Source organism: Lissotriton helveticus, chromosome 6 (genome assembly GCF_964261635.1).
Source record: "Lissotriton helveticus chromosome 6, aLisHel1.1, whole genome shotgun sequence".
Classification (NCBI taxonomy): domain Eukaryota; kingdom Metazoa; phylum Chordata; class Amphibia; order Caudata; family Salamandridae; genus Lissotriton; species Lissotriton helveticus.
In genome coordinates, this window is record NC_136067.1 from 879,577,068 (window position 1) to 879,593,192 (window position 16,125).

General features: G+C 42.9%; 1 protein-coding gene across 1 annotated transcript in view; it reads right to left on the reverse strand.

Moving 5' to 3' along the window:
* SLC35F1 (solute carrier family 35 member F1) overlaps positions 1-16,125 on the reverse strand; it is a 1,021,228-nt gene that overhangs the window by 261,224 nt on the left and 743,879 nt on the right. The window lies entirely within an intron of this gene.

Consider the following 16,125-nt stretch of genomic DNA (forward strand, 5'->3'; position numbering starts at 1 on the left):
ATCTATTTTTTTAAGTTCAGCAACCCTCGTTTTCTGTTTTTTTTAAAGGCATTACAGACATGGACATTAATCTGGAGAGAAATCTTGAAAAATTACTCCATATCGATAGACTCAATACTGTGTTAGACATATCATGCGTTTAGTGATGATACCTTGCTACACTTTATGTGCAATGTACCATGTACCATGCACTTAAATATTGAGCGATAAGACATTACTGGAAGGGAAGATAAACGAGAGACAATAGAGACACAACTGCTGATGGACATCCTATATTCTAGATGTTTATTGTCTTCTATTTACTCTTTTTAGGTCGAGCCTGAGCGCAAGCACTGCTCTGGTGAAGATCTGTGGTAATTCAGTACAGGAGAGAACAAGAGAAGCCCCGCCCACTCCCCTGACTTTATTTATCATTGGCTTGTGTCTTTGTCCTTTGTAAATGCTATCTTCTGATTCCTTAATAGGCTTTAAGTCCCTCCTTAGTATGCCATGTCGTCATTTGTAACCTCCCATGGTTACTGGCCCCTTTACTTTATTGTTGCATGTGCTGTGTACTATTTTCTTTAATGAGTTTCACAATGTGCTTTTCAAGTAGCCGCTGCTTGTTGCAGAAATCTGTGATGACTGTAGGGGTGGGACAGAGGACAAATGAGCTGAGCCTGGAAGAACTCCAAGAAAGACCATTAATTGTAAATGAGGCTTTTGTTGTGTTCACCCATTCTTACAGCCACTCTGTCTGTGGTTGGAAGAATTACCCCCCAGCTCTGCAACATCATCGGATTCATCTACCTGGCATACATGTCGTAAGTGCAGGCTTTGGAGCATCAGCTACACATCCTGTGATTCGGGGCAAATCACTTAATCTCCCCGTACCAAAAAATGAATGTGTTCTTGTGTAATGTAACTGGTGCCTATGTTAAGTGCGCCAATTCCTTTGGGTCCAGTTATGTGCTGTATGAAACTGCCCCAAAAAATGTAATGCAAAAGGTCTCGCCTTTATGCAAGTTTAAGCTATTGGCATTGTAAATCACAATACCTTTTATTTATGTTATAAAAACCAAAACATAAATAAAAGCATTGTCAGTTACAATGCCAATAGCTCAAACTGACGTAAATGTGAGACCTATTGCACTGGAAATGCTTGTTTATATAGAAACCACCTGAAGATGTGAAGTCGAGCCCTGAAGCTTTGAGATGTGGCACTCAAGAGTTTTATCTACCCTGCTGCAGCTAGATCATATAAACTGAGGGGCTTATTTACAAGCCCCTTGCATCGCTGGTGCCTCACTTTTAATATGGGAAAAAGTGACATACCGCTGGTGCAAGGGGCTTGTAAATTAGCCCATGAAATTCTATAAAAAAACGGAGGGGCTTATTTAAAAGCCCCTTGCACCACCGGTGCGTCTCCTTGTCCCATATTAAAAGTGACGCACCGGCGGCGCAAGGGGCTTGTAAATAAGGTCCAGAATCTATATTTAGCTTGGAAGTCACATGTTGACATTAATCAGAAGCCATCTGATTTGGTATCAGTATGGGTTGTAAAAGACGAAGATCTGAATAGGATTTTGTGACAATTTCCTGAAATGAAACACATTTTGTAAAAAAAAACTCCTGCACTGCCAGTCCTGTTGGGTATACACTTTTCATGGCGAGGCATCTCAATGCACCAAGGGCCTTATGACATGAGAACCTTACTAATGCGTTACTGATTGATGCATATTTGTAAGATTGCTCTTTGAGTAACAAATGAAATATTTTAAAATAAATGTAGCATGATATTGATAGCAATTACTTGGACAACATAAACACCAATTATTACAGCACTGTGGGAAATAGGTGATGACGTTCATTATTAAACAGGTAGATTATTATTTTTATTATTATTATTAATAATATAGTAGTACGAGTAATAATAATATAGTAGTAGTAGTAGTGTTGGAACCGGAGGTCTCTGGTTGGCACAGGTATGCACTTGTGACAAGCAGGGACCCTCACTTCCAGTCAGGGCAAGGGAACTACTCCTTCGAATAACCCCTGCTCACCCTCTAGGTAGTGTGGCGCGAGCAGACAAGTCTAATCCTCAGGGCGATAGTAAGTTAAGCATTTATGATCACACACAGTAAACCCACTGACCCACCACAAATGGACACCAGTCTCTTCGGAGTCGGAGGTTCGAATCCTTCCGCTGCTGCCAATGTTGGAACCGGAGGTCTCTGGTTGGCACAGGTATGCACTTGTGACAAGCAGGGACCCTCACTTCCAGTCAGGGCAAGGGAACTACTCCTTCAAATTACCCCTGCTCACCCTCTAGGAAGTGTGGCGCGAGCAGACAAGGCTAATCCTCAGGGCGATAGTAAGTTAAGCATTTATGTTCACTCACAGTAAACCCACTGACCCACCACAAATGGACACCAGTCGTATGGTTGTATCAAAAATACGTATACTTTATATAAAAGATAGATTCAAGCAGGATTATCACAAGACCATATAACGTTTAGCGATTTGAGGCCACCAGATTACAATAGGCAATTAGTGTTTAAATGTTCGTTGTTCAGCAAGGTACGATGACAGGGAAATAAGAACGTTGCGGACCCTGGATCCGATATGAACTCGAGACGGAGTTCAAGTGTACCTTGCTCGTGGAAGTCCGAGGCGTTTCAGGCGCGGCTACTGGTGAGGGCGGACCCGGGACGAGGCCGACGGTTCTCCAGAGGATCTCTCCGGCTCGGTCCCCCTCGAGGAGCGAGGCTGGGGAGCAGGACTGTGAAGGGTTGTGGTGATCCGGGGTCGATGCAGCTCACGGGGCGAGGCGCCGTTCAGGCCTGCGGGACCTACTACTTCTTAGCACGCCGGGTCGTACTCGTGGATCTGTGAGGGGCGTCGCGTTCTCGGTCAGGCGGCTGCAGCACCAGGCTTCCGGTACCACTGTACGGGGAGGCCTTTCTTGAGGTGCGGCACGAGCCTTGGTATGCAGGAGGGTAAAGCGAGACAGTCCGGTACGTTACGACGTACGTACCGTCCGAGGCTATGGAATGCGCTCCGTGCAAATTCCGGCTGGAGAAGATGAGAGGTGCACAACGCGGTCCGTTAGCGGCGAGGTGACAGGGGAGCGGGTGGCCCGGCACTGAAGCGGAGAGCGACTCAGGGATGAGCGGGGATCTCTGCGGCGGTGCGACCAGGCTCCGAGCTGTCACGACCTGGGAGGGGGCGAAGGCACCCGAGTCACAACTCTGGTGAGGGAATAAGAACTAAGGCCCAACAGCAGACGGGCACAAGCAGAATACAACCCAATGGTCCTGGGGTTCCGTTCAGGGGGCAAGCTCTCGATCAAGCCCTTGGAGATCGTTTCAGGCACAAGTCTACAAAGTCCTCTCTGGTCCTTTCCTCTTCGTTCTCAGCAAGGCACCACTGCAGGCCAGTCTTACAGGATACAGACTGGTTTCCGTCCTTCAGCTTCTCCTGGTCCTTCTAGTCAGTCAGAGGTTCGTTGTGGTCAAAACTGGATCTGATTTGTAAGGAGCGGAGCTCCTATATTTATACTGAGATTCTGTTGTCTCTGCAGGCCAGGGGGCCTGAGCCTAGTTCAACCCGGTTTTGGAGTACTCTGTTTACAGGAAGCTGCTGTCTTCTTTCCTTCAGGGAGCAGGGCAGGGACATCAGACGCTCCGCAGGAGGTGGAGCCAGCATTGTGGTGGTGGAGCACAACCCTATTCAGAGTCAAGGACTACTCCGCCCACCCATCCTGGAGTAAGCACCCTATTCACCACCTGGAGCCCCAGACTGTCCCCAGGAATCTCCCAGCCCAGTCACTCACACAAACCCAGACAGTAGATACACATCCTGGCAGAGGCGGGCTGAACAGTTAGGCCAGCAAAGGCTAACTTTCTAAAAGTAGCATTTGCAAACACAGGATATTAAAATAAACCTTACTAAAGGAAGTATTTTATTATTCTGAGTTCAGCCACGTGCTACCGTGTTCCCTGAGCCTGCCGGGACTATAGCGTGTAATAGTTCCGGCAGCTCATCTGGGCCTAAGAGAACAGGTAGCCCTTCAATAGTGAAGAACGAAATGGGCGGTAATTCACTACTAGGACATGCTACACTCTAGGCTTGTCCTACCTTACGATTACAATGCACCCTGCCCGTAGGCCTACCATGGGGGTGACTGATATGAAGGTTAGGGAAGGTTCAGGGACTGGCGAGTGTGGGCACTTGGCAGTCAGCGTGACAGCACAAGACTGTACGCGGGGTCTGCAGTGGCGGACCCGAGACACATCTTACGAGGCCGCTTCTGTGGGTGGCGCAACCAGCGCTGCAGGCCCACCAGCGGCATTTGTATCTACAAGCCCCGGCACTCCCTGTGCACTCTACTGGGGACTGACAGTAAACCAAATAAGCCAATTGTGGAAATCAATTACATATACACTTTACATTGGGAGCACTTGCACTGCAGCACGGATTGGCCGTGGCGCAGTGCCCTGAGCATCGAATATCAGCAAAAAAAAGTGGAAGGGAGACTCACGCCAAGGTGCCAGGTCTAACAAGTAGTGTGAGTAATAACAATAATAATATGGTATATAGTAGTCATTGTAGTAGTAGTGGTAGTAGTAGTAGTAGTAGTAGAAGAAGTAATACTATTAATAGTAATATCAGTTGCATCAAAAGAATTCACATCATTGAGTGTGAAGCACAAGATGCAGAAATCCGATCAATATATGTGAAGAGCGTCTTCAGATGGTGTCTCCAAATATGTAAGCAATGGGGCCTTGAAAAGTAACCCTGTGAGTTAAGTGTTTTCCCTGCTAAGAACTGTCTAAAACCTGGATTTCAGAGCTTTGATTCCCAACAGTGCAGACTCTGTGTGTAATCCTTAATTTGGGTAACAATGGCACAAAGACTTTCTTGCTTAATGTAAACACGGTGCCACACTCTTACTTCGCCACCTTAAGCAAACGCAGTAAAATTCCAAATCCAAAAGAGACTTAAAGAGAAATAAGGCCAATTCCAATGCAAATTTTGCAAATGACTTTTCAGTCCAACATGGGTTCAATGGTGCCACCTAAAACAAGTGGGTTGTAATGTGTGATACAAAAAATATCCACTTTCATTTGTTTGCTTTACTATATAGTTTCCAAGAGCATCAAGGGGTTCAGTGCATTCAAGTCAAATCCAATCAAATCAAATCAAACAGCATTTGTAAAGAGCAACACTGTCACACCCAGGGGTATCTGGGCGCTGTGCCTCCACCAAAGAGCTAGGTCTTGAGTCTCTTTCTGCAAGTCTGTCAGCAAAGGGGCTGGGCGTAGCTGACAGGGAAGGTCAGACCAGGTCTTGGCAGTGATGTAGGAGAAGGAGCGGCTGCTACTGCGGCTGCGACGGATGTAGGGATATGTGTGAGAGTGAGAGAAGGGGAGCGCAGGTGTCTAGTTGATGTAGGCAGGTCCTAGGTCTTGGAGGGCTTTATAGTTGTATGTGAGGACCTTGAATTGGCATCTCTTCTAGATGGGGAGCCAGTGGAGGTCTCTCAGGGAGGGGGCAATGTGGGTTAATTTGGGGAGGTCCATGGTATGAGTCTAGCTGTGGCGTTCTGTATGGTCTGGAGTCTTCTGAGGAGCTGGGTGGAGATGCCGGTGTTGAGGGCGTTGACATAGTCGAGGCGGCTGGTGACAAGAGCCTGAGTGATGGCCTTCAGAGTGGTGTTTGTATTCCTCCCTTAATTTTGAACTTTTTGGCCCTCCCCTTCTAATATTTTGATAATTTTGATGGCACTCAGGTCAGGCAGACAATCTAGGCTGACAATTCCCACAACACACAGATGGCACTACCTTACAAGAAAAACAGTATTTCGAAAGCAGTGTTAAGCCGATCAAGTATTTTGTCATTGGCGGGCATACACTACTGTCCTATATGGGTCCAAAAGCCTTTGCTGTGCTTCCAAGAGATTCTGCATTCTTTTGTATATATCATATAACATTCACAAACTTACATCTCACAAAATCTTCTATGTTTTCTATGCATTGTGCTAGGCATAGCTCCATAACTCAGTGTAATGATCATGGTGGAAATGAGAGCTAGTTGGTTGCATACAAGTGGAGTGCTTCAGAGTACTCGTCACATATGGAGCTGGCCTCCAAACAGCCATCTCTCTGGTGCAGGTGGGGCACCCAGAATATTTCTTGAAGAATCTCTCACTTATCCCTCTCCCAAGAACCGGAGTGCTAGTGTAATAAAAACCCATGCAAAATACATTTAATCCTTTACACTCATTGAATGACTGTTTCACCCAGGTGATTGCTCAGTTGTGCAAAATTCATGAGAAAGCTTTATCAAGAAAAGATATAAAATTACAATTGTTTGCAACCTTCAGGAAGAAAATATTATTCAGAAAAGTGCAGCTTTGGAAAATGTCCCTTTGACTATCATTGAAATAGCTCTATGTAGATAGGATTAAAGTTTGTGAGCACTTGAAGACACATCAAGGGTGTGGAGCGTGTAAAGCACAGTTTGAAAAAAAGACAGAAAGAGCAGCAGCCTCAGAACCCAAATAAAGAGAAAATGTCTTTTGAGGGTTTGCTCCCCGGTGGCCTGTGCTCATATTCACAGGCATGCATTGCTTTCAATTCAACCTGATGGAAGAACCCTCCAGGGAGGGTTCAGTGCTTCGCTTTAGACAAAATTGATATGGGCAATGATCTCTGCACTTCAGGCTATGGCAGGCTCCCAGGCTGAGCTCCCGCAGCCTGCAAAGGATGATCATCGCATTAAAAAGCAAATCATCTCCATTTCACCTTCTAACAAAAGATGAGATGCGCCATAGAGAGCAAAGAGGCTGCTCGGCTGCTTAAAACACTAAGGGGCAGATTTACAAGCCCCTTGCGTGTCTTTTACGCCGCCTTTGCGTCACTTTTGTGATGCAGCGGCGGCGCACAAGATGCGATATGGTGCGGGGTTATTTACAACGTGACGCATCTGGGAGATGCATCACGTTGTAAAGCCCTGCGCCAGAAGGAGGCGTTCCTGCGCAGGGAGGGGCGTTCCGGCGCAGGAACGCCTTCTAAAAGTGGCTGAGTGAAATCTACAAGATTTCACTCAGTCACTTTGGGGCCCATGCTGCGTCAAAACCAGGATTGACGCAGCATTAACAAGATAGGGCTCCCCAGAGCATTGCTCGAGCTGCGTCGCGCTTGCGACGAAACTCCAGCAATGCGTCACTTTTACGACACAGAGGCATCACGCATTTGTGCCGTTTTTGCCCCATGGTGCACCGCATTGTAAATGCGGCGCATCCATGGTGGCGGAGGCATGGCGCACAATAAGGGGCGCATCCCTGCTGATATGCAGGGATGCGCCACTTATTGTAAATATGCCCCTCTCAGAGCCTGTATGGCTTTGATGCAAGCAGGAGCCTGCCCGACCCAGAACCACCACCCTTGATAGTCACAAGGTGGACGAATGTGGGAACAGCTGCAAACGGTGAATCAAATCCTTTGCATCTTGCAGCGTGAAGTGTTTAGAGATCTTTGTGTAATTGGGCACAAAAAGCAGAAATTACTGCATGAGGTATGGCTTTCCTTAGTCTTAACAAATTTAAGTTTATAAATTAAGTATTAACATGTTACATATACACTACAATTAATACATAAATACATAATTTTATATATTTATTAAAGCTATTTATGTTGAGGAATTCCATTTAGGGAAGTTCAGAATAATACTATATGGCATATGATTTTAGTGAGATTCAGCATTCCTTTTGCTGGGAAGGTTAGGATTGCAGTTGCAGTCATCTTGCCTGAGCTCTTGAGGCTGATCAATCCAGTGGGAATCAATTTCCCTTACCAGCTCTGGACATACAGTATCATGCTGAGCCAGTACTAGAAACTGTACCAAAACACTCTACACAGAACTCACTCTAAGGGTGTTGATTCCTTTGGGAGGGGCAGTGTGTGGTGGTGATCACTTGCTTGCAAACAATGTCAGCTTACCGGAACAAATCCTGTGTGAGTCTGTCAGCCTGTGCAACCAAGTCATCTTCTTTTCAGGAACCCGCAGAAGGTCAGCTATTCAGGCAATGATCTGACTGACACCGCACGCCCCAGGCTGCAGTAACCAAGTAATGCCGGGACTGTTTCTGATGGGGTAGAGGGACTGCCTGAGGCTCGCTCGGATAACTCTGATAATGAGTCTGACCTTTCTGAGCGCTCCGATTCTGATACAACGTGGAGAGACCTAAATGTCCACAATGTGGGCTACTAAATGGTGGAAACCTGCTACTGCCTTCTCAAAAAAACCTTGCTCACAACAAGCAAGCTGATTACCACTCACAAATAAGAAACACGCGTAAAAAATGCAAACACGCTAGACACCTGCGCACCCCTTCACTCGCCCTCGCACACACGCCCTGCATCCGATGCAGCCTTCCCCTCCAGCTCCGTACAGCCTCCTCACTGGCAGACTTCAGAAAGAGACTCAGTACCCAGTGGTTAATTTGTCAAATAAAAAGTGCCGGGGCTCTCCTCAGGAGGCAGCGCTAACTGGAGAAATGCACTGGTGCAAACTGCCTCCTGGCGAAAGCCCCAGCACTTATTATTCTGGGGAGGACTTGGCCTAATGGCTAAAGCTGCTGATTTCGGGGATAGGGAACCAGCTTCGAGTCTCGGCGTGGATCAACATATTGTGATTTTGTGGAAAATCATGTGCCTTCCCAATGAGTGTGTCCTTAACTAGTGCTTCAAGCACCGGTGCTCAGGATTAGGTGCTGAGCACCGGAAAGCACCTGCTCAAATTAAGCACTGTCAGTACCTGAATCTTCGACAGAGATATGTCACCCAGATACACCTAGGGGTTGCAGTGCTGAACTTTACAAATGCTGTTTGATTGGTTTGATTAAACACAAATAAGGCAATTAAAAAAAAGGTTCTTGTGGGGATGAAAAATATGAATCCATTTATTCATTTATTCATTTGGTTAGTCACAGAGTTGGCCAACATGAAAAGGTAACAGGGCCAGGATTGCACTTCTCAGTCTTTAAAATCCATAATTCTCACTTATCTGCGGTGCAGTACAAAATGGATCATTTGGTAATCAAAATTGGTGGAATAACTTCAGAGGTTTTGACCTTAATGATGGGGTAAGAATAAGTAATGCTGTTCTGTTCATTAAAGTGTTTCCGAATTAGGATGTTGAAGATGAACTGTAATGGGTTAATTTTCCCAACTGAAAGATAGCAGAATGTGATTTATCTGGTAAATATCCTGCTGAGAGAAAAATATATTTATTTTTTAGAAGCACAACCTATTACTGTGTACAATTTCTCATTGTTTACATGAACCCATTTTAGGCCCTTATTATGATGTCGGGCGGAAAGTCATCCTAAAGCTCGTTGGAGGCTTTCCGACCAACATCATGGGTTTCTGTCCGACCTCCGTATAATGATACTGGCGGTCAGAGGGAAACCTGTGAGGGAATTCCACTCTGCTTACGACTGGATCACAGGGCCCATCATGGCTGCGGGTGGAATTGGAATCCCAAAATGAAAGTGGAGCCAGCCTCGGCTCCGCAGTCAGGATTACAATGTCGCTGTCCCCCTATCCTTTCATGGCGGTCTACCCGCCATGAAAAGGCAGGCCGAAAGTGACTTTGGGGGGGCCCTAGCAGGGACTCTTCCACCCTGGCTCTCCGCTTTTTGGCCTGGGGCACCTATAGTGCCCTCCAAACATCCCTGCACCATGTGGCAGGTACCCCATGGTGTGGTGCCTGCCACATGGTGCAGGGATGACACCGCATGGTGCCTGCAACACTGTGCAGGGATGTTTAAAAACATACATTTTTCTATTGCAGCTTGCTGCAGCCCTTTTCCAGCCGCCACGCAAGCTGGCGATCGCATCCAAATACTGTGGGTGGAACCGCCGATTAACAGTCGGACAGTTTCTTTACCACTACGATGTCGGTCTGACCGACATCTTAATAAGACCCTCAATCAGTCTACGGCTGACTGCTGATGGGACTAATTGAAAAACTGGCAAATTAGTGGTTTTGCAGGATGCTGACCAGTCAGTTTAGAAAAAATTGAAAATCCTTCAATTCCTGGAGGAATGCAGTATAATCCAGGGGCTGAATTTCCTCCACAATACTATTGATATGTTGAAGGAAATTCAGCTGTGGATTCTATTCCTTATTTATTGTAGTTTCTTCACAACTGCAGAAACTGTCCTATTTTTTATTTGCAGAGTTCTCTGCAGTCATAACTATACTACACGTAAAACGACACTTGTGTCTAGTGAATAGCAAAAGAATAGTAAACTTGCACCAAAAGTGTAAGTTTACCTTTATGAATAAGGCCCTGGGTGTTCGGCAGGCTCAGGTACCGGAAGAGACCCTCAGAGGTGAAAATAACTGGATCAGTGTATTAAGGAATTAGGCAATGCTTTGCTTCCTTAATGCACAAAAGTAGGACTATATTGCTTTATGGTTTTAGAACTGAATAAACACAGTTCCAAAAAAATATAAAAAATGGGCAAATCGATATACATGTGACCAGTGAAAGAGTATCACATTGCCAGGAGAGGAGTAAGAAATGTTCTATTGCCTCCATGCAATCCTTCTTGGAAATTTCACTAGGCTACAGAAATCTATTACCACAGAGATGAGAACAATCACCTCCAGTAAGCTGTTCAAGAATAAACTAAAACCTTTATGTGTGAATAAACAGTCTATACTGATTCCCAGAGTTTTTGTTTATCACCACCAACCACTTGACCATACTGAATCTAGTGCACACATGTCTACCTATTACGCACATTTGTCCTGTGGCATCTTGTGCCTTTAATTATCACTGTGCACTATGCAATATACAATTTTATTGCAAGACCAAAGGCTACCATTATGCACAAACCTTTTATTGCTGTCCCAAGAAGCAGCCCTGTAAAGAACATGAAACACATCATGCACAAAACATTCAAGTTTGGTTCCCTTGAGTAATCGAGCTAGCAGTAGAGGTTCACTGTTTTATAGAAGTGAGCCGGAGCCTTTTAGTAGGCCAAAAGGAGACGAGCATCCTTTAGTACTAGAAGGGAAATTGAACATTCTTGTTTGGAGGATTTCAGGGGATCTGGTAGATACTCAGGCCTTTTGGGAGAGCCTAACAATATCTTGGTTGAATCATGGGCAACAGGTACCAGGAAGATACAGAAAAGATAAAGGAAAAGATGGAGAAAGTGGTGTAGTTGGTCCTCGGAGAAGAGTTTGGTTCCCGTGGAGGCTCCTGCAGTAGAAGTGGCATTCTACCTTGCTGAATTGTTCAATTCATGTCTGTCCTATAGAACAGTTAATTGTTACGGATCAGGTGTTTCGGCAGGACATTCCTTGGTTAATAGTTTTCTTATTGGCAGTGACCCACTGGTCCACAGGATGATGAAAGATATAAGACTTAGACAACCAACTAGGGTTCGGTATGACTCTTTACAGAACATGAATCTTGTTTTTAACTTGTGGCCTGTTCATTCTTATCCTTCTCTGACACAAATATTGTAGAAGTTAGTGACTTTGCTCTGCTTAATATCTTTTAGAAGAGTCTCAGACATTAAAGCATTAGAGGTTTGCAATAGTTTGTATTCCTCAGACAGGGCCCATTTTGAATTTTGGAAAAGGACCAAAACCATGTCTGAGAACATATTTTATCAATTTGTCAATGATTGCTAAAAATTGTGTGTAGAGAGTTGCATGAGAGTTTATGATCAAAGAATGTGTGAATTTAGACCAGATAGAGAGGATCAGTTGTTAATTTCTTGTGTAAAACCCAATAAGGCAGTATCAACAGCTTCTATTTAACGGTGGGTAAGGGCAGGGATGTCCAAGGCTGGAATTGATCAGTCCAAGTTTGGGGCTGACTCTTCTAGGGGTGCGATGGCTAGTAAAGTTTTTGGGGCAGGTGGTACACTTGCAGACATTTTAACAAAGTGGCAGACTGGTCAAGTGCTAGCACTTTTGTGAAAGTTTTTCTTAAACTGGTGGAGCATGTGAGTAGTCTAGCACTGGGGAGATTTAAACATGCATAATGGTAGCCTCCAGTCTTGTAATGAAATGCTGATTCTCCAAATTAGCATACAGAGAGAATCTACTCAGATTCTCTAGTGGGACCCCAACGGTCTCTGTTTTACATCCAGTGCCTGAATTGTTAAATGTTCTCAACCATTTGTATTGTTTGTCTCATTTGCAACTGTGAAGTGCTCTGATACCCTTGGGTCTTTGTGCTATAGAAAACAAAATAAATAAATAAAAATAGCCTACACTCTCATGACTGTTTTTAAGGGCTACTGATGTTTTATTATAAATTATTTGTCTAATGCCTCGCATGGCATGCACCTTTCGATCATTCCTATATGACCAAAGGCTCCCAATCATCTTTGAGAAAAGTATTATAAATGCTGCTTTCTTTCACTGAACTCATGCTTATCACCCTCTATTGTAGTATGCTAGTGTGCTTTTATTTCAGTTACTCATGTAGTGGGCTTTGTTGTAGTATTTTCTTTCATGGACTCATATAGATAAAAATTCCCATGACTTTGTTCGCACACAACATCAAGGTTCACAAGGCTAATTTTCACATTGTGGTCTGTGAAACAGTATAAAATGCAGTGTTTTCAACCTTCTTAGTCAGCTCAGACAGAGAAGGGTATCAAGACCAGTGACTGATAACATGCTGGCGTCGTACAGACAAAGCGCAGTTTCTCTGCTCCCAGTCAGCCAGTTCAAGCCATACAGATAAGTGGATGTATTGTTCATTTCCTAATGTGTATTTTTCCATGTAGGTTTGGAAAGATTCATGGTACTTCAACTCTGTTTTTCTTGCTCCAGGATGGTGAACTGGTATAGCTGTCCTGCCTCGCAGTTAAGAGAAATCTACCCAATGTGGCCAGGAGTGCTCATTACATGTGTTGTAGCACAAACGTGATGGACCTCATAAATTATTTTGATTGATCCAGTTTCTCTTATCTCAGAATAACCTCAGCTACCATACTGAACCTATTAGGTCCTCCGATGGATCTTGTTCTGTGCTCAAAAGGACTAGAATACTTAGGGGATGAACAATTATCATATGAGGGTCAGGAGTAAGATAATTGATGGTATTCAATAAGTCAAAATAACCTCCCAGGTAATTTTTACGACCCAATCATTTGATCATAGATCAGATTCATTTAGCCACATCAAATAATGAAACAGAATCAGCATAATATTCTATATTAAATTGTATTTTCATCTGGCTTCAAATAATTTGCATATAATTCTATTCGATAAGATTTAATAATCATTAACAAGCTTGTGAATTCCAGACATAAAGGGAACTATCTTCTATGTATCAGACCAAAGTTATATCCTACATGGACAATAGCACCTAATCAATGAAATAAACACAAAAGATGACATATATCACACCATTCTGTACATAAACATAAACAAAATACAAATATAACAGATAACCCTAACAAATTATTCTCACTATTGTCTTCCATACAATTCTGGACAGACCACTAAGAGGTAGTCCAGGTGACACACTTAAATGTTAGTTAACTAATCCAATCTTTCTAGTGTGACACCCTACAATTTAAAGCATCACTACAATTCTATTGACTCCTCCTTATTAGGCAACTATACTCCATCGATTCCAGGTTTACACACCTTGATATCACCAAGTTTGACGGATCACTCTGTCCCATTGGTTAGTTTTCGATAGGATGAGATGATGTAGTAGGTAAAGTATACAAATGAGGAAAGATTTTGGGGCATATGCATGAAGGCCATTTCGTGTTCGCAAATGGGCCGATTCACAGAATCGTCCCGTTTGCGAACGGGAAAAAGCCTTTTGGGATGTATCATCCCAAAAGGCCCTTGCAAAATAGGGAATCACAAAATTTGACATTCCCTATTTTGCAAATGCTGTTAAGGATTAGCAAATTGCGATTCCTTAAATGCGATGTAGAAAGCACCCAAGTTGTGCGATTTCTCCTTAAGAAATCGCAAATTACCACCAACTTCAAGTTGGTGGTAATTTGCGATCACTTTGAAAAATTCACTTTTTGGCATTTTTCAAAAGTCCCATGTGGTGCAGATACATGCCCTTAGGGCATGTATGTGCACCACAGGTGCACACATGCTCATTTCAGGGGTGCAACAGGATGTCCTTATGACACTCTTGCACCCTTGAAATTGCATTCGCAATTTGCGAGTACCTAATGGGTACTCGCAAATTGCGAATGTCTTTCTATTCATTCCTATGGGCCTCTGGGCCCATAGAAATGAATGGGAAGGTGTTCCTTAATTGCGATTCACAATTTGCAAGTCGCAATTAAGGAATGGAAAGGAATTGCAAAATATTTGCGAATTTTTTATTACATCCTGTTTTGCAATTCTCAAACAGCGATTCTCTAAAAATCGCTAGTTGAGAATCGCAATAACAGTATTTGATACACATACTCCTAAGTAATCCATTACTTTGCATTTTCTTTAAGACCACCGTTCTTTAGTCATATGATTGGCTGTGACACTTAGGAAGTAGACGAGTCAATGTTCTCATCCCTTGTCAGTCCTTTCCCAAGCATTATGCTCTAGGAAATAACATTTTTGTTGCAAATCTAGTCAAGTATGTTACAAACGTGAACAAAATCAGTTGAGTGTTAGAGCACAAGTAGAAACTTTACCAAAGGTTCCCATAGGCTTCAGACTATTCAGTTTGTAAGTTCACACTAGGAGAGGAAGCAAGTTTTGAGGCATTCATGAAACACTGCTTGTGCACGATGAATTTATGCTAAAATATGAATCTCACATTATTCATAACAGTACATTAGTTCTCCAATTAGGCAGATTAATATTATCTATGTATGAATTGCAATTAATTCTTGTAAGTATAAGGAACCCATAAAATATTTTGATAATAACACTTCAATGTTATTTCACATATAATTTTGCATGTTTCTTTGCACGTTAAAAGTTAATACATTATTCAGGATTTGAAAGCACATTTGAAATAAACCTTTATGAAGCACAAATTATAACATCACTTTGTGTAACATATATTTTCCTCGTCAATTTCAGTGTTCACATTACACATTCTAGTGTTATTAACCGTTTTCCTAACACATCAGAAAATGTTCTGTGTTATCCTATATTTACCATAATCATCTATGCATGAAAACATATGACAATACAATTGTTAAACTTCACATTAGCTTATTGACTGTTAAGTGTTACCAAAAACTGACGTCTAACATTCTGCATGCTTTTACGATGCAGTTTTCTAAATAGAGTTTCACTTGTGTGTTTCTTATCTTGATAACCTGACTCACATTTGTCATTATCGTAAAATAATGTCACAAATCAATTTTTAGGGTAAAATTGTAGAGATAGATGAAAAATACCATCTATGCTCCATCACATGTACCATCACATGTAACAATAGGATGCATGATTTAACAAACGAAAAATTAGAAATCTGCTGAGCAGACGTTAAATTAAAAAATGTTTTTCTAATACGATAAAGGGAGTGAACATGTGCAAATGAATGTGAGATAAAATATATCTATTATTTCAGATCTTCTGGGTTTTAGGAAGACACAATTGTATGTAGAGATCGATTGTTACATAAGTTTATGAGCTTCCACATTTGGGTCACTACAAAACACTGCTGGTGTCTATTAGGGGACCATATTTGATGATTGTACTACTAAATTTCGCCACCAACAGTATTGTGGCACACTAATATCAGGGCAGAATATCAAGGGAGAAAATATCGAAAGGTATGTGCATATAGGGGATTATAGATTTACTGTTCCTAACTCCACATCAATGTACCCTGAAGATATATGTACCACGTAGCTACCTAAATGTGGAGTTAGGTATAGAAAATCTAAATGTTCTTACCTGTCGATATTTTATTTCCAATATTCTCTCCTCAATATTTTGTCCCGCTGATATTGTTGATTTAATATTTATGGGTTATCCAAAATGATTGAACTGAATCAGAAATTGTCAATAATAAGGTATGTCAGAGACGCTACTGGCCTTTGCGTATATCAAGGTTACTAAGTACTCCACAGACTTTGAAAACAATCCCACCCTTCATGTTGCAAC